The sequence below is a fragment of the Mus caroli genome, unplaced genomic scaffold (assembly GCF_978045245.1).
Source record: "Mus caroli unplaced genomic scaffold, Mus_caroli_1 scaffold_4, whole genome shotgun sequence".
Classification (NCBI taxonomy): domain Eukaryota; kingdom Metazoa; phylum Chordata; class Mammalia; order Rodentia; family Muridae; genus Mus; species Mus caroli.
Genome location: NW_028227259.1, coordinates 46,345,828 through 46,356,366, shown reverse-complemented (window position 1 = coordinate 46,356,366; position 10,539 = coordinate 46,345,828). Strand labels below are relative to the sequence as shown.

General features: G+C 42.2%; 1 pseudogene; it reads left to right on the top strand.

Annotated features, from left to right (window-relative positions):
• The first annotated feature begins 2,016 nt into the window (after nucleotides 1-2,016).
• On the top strand, nucleotides 2,017-2,611 carry LOC147005138 (large ribosomal subunit protein eL15 pseudogene; annotated as a pseudogene).
• Nucleotides 2,612-10,539: the final 7,928 nt, after the last annotated feature.

Here is a 10,539-nt window from a genome sequence, read left to right as displayed (position 1 = left end):
GGGAAGGCCAGTTGCTCCTCAGCAATTGTGTGTTCCTATGGTAAGGACAATCACACCTGGTGAGGGCTCCCTCACCCTCCACTCTCCTCCAGTATGCTAACTGGACTCTCTCACCCAGACCCCTTCTGTATTGCTACCCAGTATGTGCTACCAAGATTCCTTTTACAACCACTACTAGATACATTTCTTCTTGCATTTAACATCATAGGCAAACAGTGTCTTTTAAAAATGTATCTGTTAATTATTGTTATTGTTGTGTGTATGTGATAACTCTGCAGATGCATGTGCCACAGTGGTCATAGTGGATGGGTGTGTGTGTGTGTGTGTGTGTGTGTGTGTGTGTGTCCCAGTGTGCTTGCAAAGATCAGAGGATAACTTTGTGGAGTTTGTTTTCTCCTTCTACATTTACGTAAGGACCTGGAATTGAACTCAGGTACCAGGCGTACATGGCTATCACCTTTACCCACTGAACCCTCTCATTCATTATCCAGTGCCATATAGCCCCCACAGTCTGTGTCATGAGATAGGATACTTAGCTGTCTGTAATCCTTTGTTGCTAATTGCTTTAGAATTGCTGCCTCCTCCTTTAAAAGGTGATATACTCCCACTTTATCTTTTGTACCTCACAGAGCTCCTTAAATTTGGAGTTTAGCTCATGGTAGGACTTATGCCACGTTCACTGATAGAGACATTTATGTTGCAAGGCTGGGCATGCCCCATCAGATGGGAATTGCAGATCCAGAATCACAGAATCAACATATCCTTAGTTCAAAGGGATTTTTAGCTGATGAGACACTCGAGTCCCAGGAAGGGAAGGAACTTTTCCAAAAACTTTTACGGGATGAGAGAGCCAGACCCAGAATGTGGGAGCTTTGAGTTTTAGATTAGTGCTCTTTCCCTTGTGCTCATAAACTGTGCTTCTTCCCATGGAGAAGGCTCCTCCCAAAGCAAAGACCAATTCTAGACTGTAATCTCTTAAGAATGGGCTTAGAATAGGGTGTTTGGAAATAGACTTTCTGGTCTATTGGTCTATAGAGCATTTACCATAGCCTTTTAGAGAGCAACTTGGCAAAATCCAATCAAACTTTTAAATGTTTTGTTTTTAATCTTTCTTTTTTCATATATATAGGTGTTTTGCTTACATGCACATTTGTGCACCATGCGCTCCTCGTGCCTTGGGAGGCCAGAATAGGGCACTGAATCTCCTGGGAGTTACAGGTAATTGTGAGCTGCCATTTGGGTATTAGAAATTCAACTCAGGTCCTTTGTAAGAGCAACCAGTGCTCTTCACCACAGGACCATCTCTTCAGCACTACCCTATTAAACTTCTTTTATTAAAAATATACTTTCCCATATAATATATTCTGAATATTGTTCCCCTCCCTGTCCTCCTCCCAGTTCCTCCTCCCCTCCCCTCGCACCCAGATCCACAACCTTTTGGTCTCTTCTTAGAGAACAAATAAAAATCTAAGGGATAATGATAAAATAAAATAAATAAAAACCAAACCCATTGGAACAGGACAAAACAATCAAGCAAGAAAAAAAGCCAAAGAAAAAGTTCAAGTAATGCATATAAACACAGAGGTGCATATATTTGACACACAGGAATCCCATCAAACCCCAAAAATAGAGGCCATAATGTATATACAAAGAACTTGTAAGATAGGGGGGAAAATGAAGTCCTGACTTAACGTTATGAGACAAAGAACCTCCAATGATGTAATTGACTTCATTTTCTGTTGGCCATCTACTGCTGGGCGTGAGGCTACCCTAAAGAGCAGTTTGCTTCCCACGTAAGCTTTCATTGGAGAAAATTAATATTTCATTTTCAAGTGTTTATCAATTGGAACTACTTCAGGGTTAGAGAGGAGGGTGTGTGCCCACTTCTTTCAGCTCTAGGCCTGCATGTCAGTTAAACTCTTAAATGAGGAAGTCCCAGAAAATCTTTTTCTAGATATCTATCTCGAAATAAACTCAGCCGCCTTTCCTCTGGTGGCAGCCATCAGGTGAGCCAAGATGAGTGCATACAAATACATCCAGGAGCTATGGAGGAAGAAGCAGTCCGACGTGATGCACTTTCTTCTGAGGGTCCACTGCTGGCAATACTGCCAGCTCCTCTGCGCTGCACAGGGCTCCCCGCCCCACCCGGCCTGATAAAGCTCGAAGACTGGGGTACAAGACTAAGCAAGGCTATGTCATTTACAGGATTCGTGTCCGCCGTGGTGGTCGCAAACGCCCAGTTTCTAAGGGTGCAACTTAAGGCAAGCCTGTCCACCATGGTGTTAACCAGCTGAAATTTGCCCGCAGCCTTCAGTCTGTTGCTGAGGAGAGAGCTGGGCGCCATTGTGGGGCTTTGAGAGTCCTGAATTCCTACTGGGTTGGTGAAGATTCCACATATAAATTTTTTGAGGTTATCCTCATTGGTCCGTTCCATAAAGCTATCAGAAGAAATCCTGACACCCATTGGATCGCCAAACCAGTCCACAAACACAGATAGATGCGTGGCCTTGGAAAGGGCCACAAGTTCCACCACACTATTGGTGGTTCCCGCCGTGCAGCCTGGAGAAGGCACAATACTCTCCAGCTCCACCGTTACCGCTAATACACGTGATATTTGTAAAATTCATATCCAATGAACAATTTAGGACAGAAAAAGAATGAAAGAAAGAAAGAAAGAAAGAAAGAAAGAAAGAAAGAAAGAAAGAAAGAAAGAAAGAAAGAAAGGAAGGAAGGAAGGAAGGAAGGAAGAAAGATAGAAAGAAAAGAAATAAACTCAGCCATAAAAGCAACATCCATATATACTTGGCTATACAGTTTTTGTGACAGTGAAATCTGGAAACAACTTCAAATAAATAACATTTACTACTGAAGCATAAGTTAGTCTCATCCAGCCAGCCAGGTCTTGCCCTTGTGAAAAGTTATATAATCAGCCTATGTGCTCCCATAAGACCAAATCCAAGGGAAAAACTAAAAACTCAACTGGTTTGTACAACAAAATGGTCGCATTTGTCTAAAAATCAGTGAATGTCTTCTTTTGTAAGGAGTGGCACAGGGGTACTTTCAAAGGGGGTCACTTTTGAGACAGGGTTTCTCTTGCTAGTAGACCAGGCTGGCCTCAAACTCAGAGATTCATCTGTTTGTGCCTTCTAAGTGTTAGGATTAAAGGTATGCTCCACCATTCCCCAGTGAATGTATTTTCTTAAATATGTTTGCATATTCCTAGCAGGGAACATAAGAGATTCATAACAGCTACTGTTGCCAAAGAGATAAACTAAGGAGGGTAGTATATATATATATGTATATGTATATATGTATATATACACACATACACACATATATATGTATATATATACACATATATATACATATATACATATATACATATATATATGTATATACACACATATATATATATACTATTATACACATCGGTATCTTTCAATCTTTTGCTCATGTATTGTCTTTTGGTATTTATTAATTAATAAGATATATTCATATCATTTAAATGCCAGATATTGGCAGGGGAAGAGAGACTCTGGCAAAGAGGTTTTGCTGAGCCTTTCCTTTCTGCTTGGAAAGGTTGGGTACACTGACACCAATAGAGGAGATCTGTCAGCATCCTGTTCCTTAGGGGAACCCACCCATATCACTGTCCTCTGCATGTTCATGCTTGCTGGTGACTGTTGACAAGTTGGAAGGTGACTCTATGACATTGATGTCTCTGAGAGGCCAGAGCACAGAGAGAATCAAGATAAGAGCTGGTGTCTTTTCCCTGGTTCCTTCGGGGCCAGGCCCTGAGCTTGTGCAAATGTGAATCACCAACCTTTGAATGAGACAAGAGAACTGTATTGGTAACATTTTTTCCCCCATCAAATACTTGGTAAAAAATAGTATAAGGCAGGAATTATTTATTTGGGAGTCACAGTTTCATGGAATTCAATATTTGGTTATTTAACCCCATGTGTTTGGACAGAATATCATGTAAATAGGATATTTTCATGTAGGCTGTTCACTCTGTAATAGAAAAGAGAGAAGGGGGAGGGGAGGGGAGGGGAGGGGAAGGGAGGGGAGGGGAGGGGAGGGGAGGGGAGGGGAGGGGAGGGGAGGGGAGGGGAGGGGAGGGGAGGGGAGGGGAGGGGAGGGGAGGGGAGGGGAGGGGAGGGGAGGGGAGGGGAGGGGAGGGGAGGGGAGGGGAGGGGAGGGGAGGGGAGGGGAGAGGAGAGGAGAGGAGAGGAGAGGAGAGGAGAGGAGAGGAGAGGAGAGGAGAGGAGAGGAGAGGAGAGGAGAGGAGAGGAGAGGAGAGGAGAGGAGAGGAGAGGAGAGGAGAGGAGAGGAGAGGAGAGGAGGAGTCACTTTAGTCTGACCTACTTTTTCAGGTATGCTCCATCTCCTAAAGCTTCTATAAGCTCTCTTCATCTTGAGACTGAAGGTGTAACATATATACTGTGGGACAAATTTTATATTCAAGCCCTAACAAAGACCTGGGGTGGTAGCTATCAGGCCCACCCAGTGAATCAGAATCTCTGAGAGCTGTAACTTTTGCCTTACAGTAAAGGACTTCTGGGGCTCACAGCTCTGTTGACTGCTTCCATCTTCAAATTCCCTGAAACTTGGTTTCACTAATAGAGGACTAATACAGTTTCACTAATGGAGCTCACCAATGGGCTTGACAGGGTAATACACGCAGGATCACATCTGAAATAGAGTAGACCCATCCCAAGGTGTCAATGTCTTCTTCCTGGTATCTGTGCATAGGCTGCCGTCTTCATAGCCAAGGGAACTTTGCAGATGAAGATTAAAACCCTGAGTCCAGGATGACATTCTTGAGGCAGAGGTGGTATTTTAATAGTGCCTAAACCCATCACATGAATCCTTATTGAGAGGTAATCTTACTTCACCATGGTTAAAAGGAAAATATGCCTATAGAAGAAGGGCCAGAAAAGGGTGCCTCTAAATGATGCAAAACAGAAGGAAAGCTTTTTCAGAGGCCCCAGGAAGATGTGTCGCCCTGCTGGCACCTAGGTGTTAGTTCAAATAAGAATGTCTGAGCCCCCAACTTTCATACACTGGGTGCTGCTGGCCCTCTCATTTATGTTTTCTTCCTTATTAATTATTCTATTTACATAGTTATCAAAGATCTGTTGATTACTTCTTTTTCATAGAAAAGAGAACACAGGGAGAGAGCTCCCCACAGGACAAGCAAACACTTTTGTGGCACTTCCTTTGAGTTCAGGCTGGCCTCCAAGGAGATCCATTTCTGGCATCCAGAAAAGCAGGCCAGAAGAGATCTTTGCAGCCCTGGGTGGTAAAAGAGTGAGGAAAGGCATGGGAAAGACCTCTTCACTATCGCTCTGGTAACCATGAGGTGTAATCCCGGGATTCACTAGTAGGTGTTGTGACCTAAAGACCATTCATCTTTCACACCAGGCCAAGTCACTCATTCCTGTGTGCAGGTACTGCCAATTCTGTGTCAGGAGTTGGTCAGTGTTGTAGATTCACAGTGGTCTCACAATGGAGAAACAGTTGCTGTCCTCTTAGAGGCCATGGTCGTTTGGGAGATGAGACTTCAGATGCTTCTAGGTTATTGCAAGTTGACACCTACCATAGGAAGTTAGGTGCAGGAAGCATCCATCAGATACAGCTGAAAGACATTTGAGACTGAAAGACTCATGGCACTACACTAGGAGACCAGGAAAAAAACCTAACAATCGTGTCAGTAGCAGAGTGAACCAACATCTTTCTTGAATGGTATACCCATATTAAAAGTGTGAGTCCCCAGGTCTAGCCAAGACCTTTGCAGTAACATGAGCCAACAGAATGCCATTGCCTTCTTTTTTCTTTTTTTTTGCCTGTTGCTGTGATAAAATATTGACAAAGCATGTTAAGAGGGAAATGGTATATCTTGACTCCCAGTTCAAGGTACAGTCCATCCTCATGGAAACATCAGGCAGCAGGATCCCGAATGAACTGATCACATCACATCCATCATGAAACAGAGATGGATAAATACTAGCCTGAGACTAGTGCAAGCATCAGTGGGTGCATCAGCAGCTGCTTCAGAGCCCAGCTTCTGCCGTGCAGGCAGCAGATTCACAACCATTCCTAAGTGTGTGCCAACCCATGTTTTGTATCCATAGAATCACAATACTCTGACATATAAGAATGAGTCAGATGTCCTATTGGAGATCTATTATTCTATAGATGATTCTTGGACTATAGAAACTTCCCTGTTTAGGAAATGTAGCCATCAAACTTGTATTGAATAGGTTTGAACATGAAGACAGTTGACAGGTTAGCAGACCTCTGCCCACCAGGAAATTCTGTATTGACTCATCTGCTCATATAAATTTCCCCATGTCCCACAGAATAACTTATGACAACTACAGGAAGTCAGTTTGGATTGGGCCTGGCACTACATACCTGCAATCCCAACACTTAAGAAATGGAGACAGGAGGAATCAGAAGCCCAAACTCATCCTTGCCTGCATAGTGAGTTTGAGACCAGCCTGAACTGCACAGGAGGACCATGCCTCAAATATCAGCAGAAAGTTGGTTTTACCTATGCCCAGACCAGGCGTAACTACTTTTCAATTAGCAATTAATTGAGAAAAGAACCTGCTGTTACACTCTTTATAGTCAACCTTTTGTTTGAGCCAAATGAGCCAAAGAAGACAGTGGCCATTGTATCCCCACCATCAACATCCTGTTACTCAATAAAACCACTTTGGGTCCATCTCTGTTGACCTCTGTTTCCCAAAATCAGCGGAAAGTAGCTATTCAATGTCTCCTTACTCTCTGCCCCAAGGATGGATAGGATGAAAAAGACAAACATTTCTGTGCACCAGAGCACACTCCTCCTATTTAACCATAATTTTGTAGCCATAGCCAGTCCATCTCCATTTCTCCATGTCCTCCTCTCTCCCAGGGAGTCAGCATTCTACTGTCTATTTCTAAAGGCTTTACTTTGTGGGGCTGTGTGTGTGTGTGTGTGTGTGTGTGTGTGTGTGTGTGTGTGCACATATGTGGTTGCCCAGAGCCAGAGAGGGGGTTCATGTGTCCGTCCTATCACTCTCACCCTTGAGACAGAGTCTCTTGATGATCTGAGAGCTAGACTGGTGGCCAGCTGAGTCAGTGATTCTCTTGTCTCTGTCTCCCACAGTGCTGGGGTTGGTTATAGGTGTGTACACAGCCATACCAGGTTTTTTTTTGTTTTTGTTTTTGTTTTTTGTTTTTGTTTTTTGTTTTTTTGTTTTTTTTTGTTTTTTTTTTTTTAATGGGATTCTTAGATCCCACTGAGCCAACTCCCAGCCCTGAAACTTTACCTTTTAAATAAGAACTTAACAGGGGATGTGTGAGTTTGATGTATTTTCTTCTCCTATACCTTTTGGAAGGGGGTTCATCAGTAGTGACTTGCCTAAGACCAATAGGCATTATTCTGATCATCTATCTTTTCCCTTCACAAGAAATATTATACAATGATGCCAAAGTCTTTCAGACCTAAGGAACTTTCCCAAGAGTTTCCAGAATGCCTTTGCTCAATCAGGTTGGCCTTTTCCTCAGCCACATTTGGTTGTGGGGCTTGGATATTACTCAACTGATGGAAGACTTCAGCATCATTTATGTGATGCTGGGTTTGTAGATGTGCAGAATGCATGTGTTAAGCCATCATGAAGACTTCCAATAAGACTTAAAGTCAACAGGCCAGGCAAGATGTAGCCGGTTCAGGATCTCTGCAGACAGTTCCCAAGTCTGTAGTACATTGAAGCTGTTGGGATGAAGGCAAAGATGTAAGGGATGTTCCACTGTAATGGGAAATATTAGGAATGTGGAAAATCTGCTGATGGGCACCATAGGAACTGAATACATAGAACCTGATAGACAGTCCACCTCAGACAAAAATAAGAACTTTGAGGCCAGAATGCCAAAGCCCATTGGCAGTCATAACAGGAAACCCCATAACCCAGTGAAGTGATGATGAGCATAGAGCTACTGAGCTTGGTGTTTGCTGTTCTGAGGTTTGTTCTTGACCTCGTCCAATCTTTTTGGCTATTTTTCTTTCTCTCCCTTTTGGGATAGAAATATTGACTTTTTGGCATCGTATATTTCTTAACAGGGTCTTACAACTAAGAATCCTTGAATCTCTGAGGATACTTTAATGTTGGACTTGCAAACAATATTAGAATTGTTTAAATAGCTGTTAGTTTTGAACTTTGAAAATGGTCAATGGCTGAAGAAATGGGAGTACTCCGTAGCCTCTTCCGACTTTGAAATTTAAGTCTTTCTGTTCAGAGAAATGTTTGGCTCTTTTATTTGAGGTTTTGTTTCCATTATTATCTGGACTTGCTGTTGCTTTCCTGCACCTTGTTGTTAAGCAACCTTTTGGGTTGCTCCTGCCATTTGCATTTCTGTCTCATTTCCCACACCTTTTCTTCCTAACCTTAACTAATCATCTTTTTTTTACTCCTTCCACTGAATTTAATATATATTTTATCTGCTTCTAACTAGATTTTTTTCTAAATATTTTTCTTTATGCAATTAGCTGTATTTGTTGTTCCAAATGTGTTCCCATTTGGAGCTTACTAAGGTCTTCAGTCCTCAAGTAAACCAGTCTCAAAACTCTTTCACAGACGTGCCGAATGCTTCATCTCTGAGGTGATTTTAGAGCTGGACAAGTTGACAATCAGTATTAACAGACGCCATAGTATCTTGTTATAGTTTTATTTTCCTGGATCTAAATATATCATCTTGTGCTTAAGTTTTCATCTTTTGTTTTTTCCTCTGGGTATTTTTTTTGCTGGTCTGGGTGTCTACATTTCCTTCTAGGAAGGAAATTCCCTTCCTCATATTTAGTGTGATCTTCGTTTATCTTGTCTACCCACCAGGGTGATTAACTCAGAATGCATCCCTAAACAAACTAGACCCTTCAACAGCTTTAGAATCACTATTCACATTTGCTCCCGGGGTACACCCACAGCTGGTGAAGGGCTTTTTGTTTTGTTTTTCAATGTCTTCATCCTAGGCCATACGATGCTTCTTCATGGTCTACATCAGCGTATGCTTGATGCCCTAAAAGGCAGGAGGAAGAGTTCACACTGGCCCTCAAAGCTTCTTTTCTGAAGTGACAAGCATTGTACCCTGTTAGCTATGGCCATGCCATTTGGGGAAGATCCCTGTTTTATAAAGAGAAAGAACAGTTCATTTTTTTCCCTAATTCTAAAATAGAACATATCAAACTATGATCATTAGCTAGAGACACTATGAATGCTTTTCCTCCATTGGGTTTTCCCAAGATTTCAGATTTCAGGTTGGTTTGTTTGCTTGTTTTGTTTTCTTGGGTTTGTTTGTTTGTTTGGTTGGTTTTAATGACAGGCTCTAGTGTCCCAGGAAATAGCTCCCAGGTTGAGGAATAGCCAAGGTAGATAGGCAGGTGAAGAATAAACTGTCACTCTACAGTTGGGATTCTAGGTTGGAAATCTACCAAGTATACAGTCAGCTTTGTGCTGTGAGGCCTATAGTCCTGAAGTATAACACAGCCTTTAAGATCCTTCAGCATCCTAACCATGCAGAGAACCAGTGTGAAACTCCTGTTATCCCCACCTTGCTCTCAAGGGCCGCTGGATCCTGTTGCTAAGTGACCACTCACAATATTTAGCTTCTAGGCAATAAGAAATAGAGAATGAAAACTCTTGTTCAAGGGACTGGTGGGCAAGGTTGCAGAAGTGATTATTTACGTGATAAATTGGATGTACAGTTAAGAAATAAAAAAAAATGTAAGTGTGCGCGCAATAGTTATCTGGGTAACACGGAACAACTAGAATTTTCTACAGATTTCTGAGTGTCACGTGTTACTGTCTTGGGGTTTATTATTTGGTGTGTTTATTGATTCAAGATGAATATTTGAACTTCTAATAAAGAGAAAGGTAAGGGAGAGACGTCCTGGTGGGATTAAGACCAAAGGAGAGAGTTCTTAACACAAACCCTCTGCCTTCTCTGTTATGACTCTCAATGTCAGCAAACCAAGAGGCTGTTCTTATATCTATCTTTTCAGTCCACTGAGTGCTCTTTAAACCTAATAGATGTCACTAAACTCTCCAAGATAAAATCCATATGTAAAGAAAACAATGCTTTTGTTTTATTTGTTTGTTTGTTTGTTTGTTTGTTGAGACAAGGTTTCTCTGTATAGCTCTGGCTGTCCTGGAACTCACTTTGTGGACCAGGCTGACCTCAAACTCAGGGATCCCCTGCTGCTGGTATGCATCTTTACTGCCTGGCTACAGCCAACAATGCTAAAGGAACACTCAGTATTCTTTAGGACCAAGACACCTTGAGTCAGTAGGCCTCAAAAGTGTTCATCTTTACCAAGGCTGGTAATATGCGTACAGACCCTCACCTTGTCAGTTTAAACTGTAAACACTATCTGATTTACTACATAGTTACTGCAGGGCCCTGAAATTAATGCTCACTTTGTGTCAATAATGCTGTGAGATCCCAGGTAGATTTTTAGTTCTGAGAATTTTATCAAGATTCAGAATTTTAGCC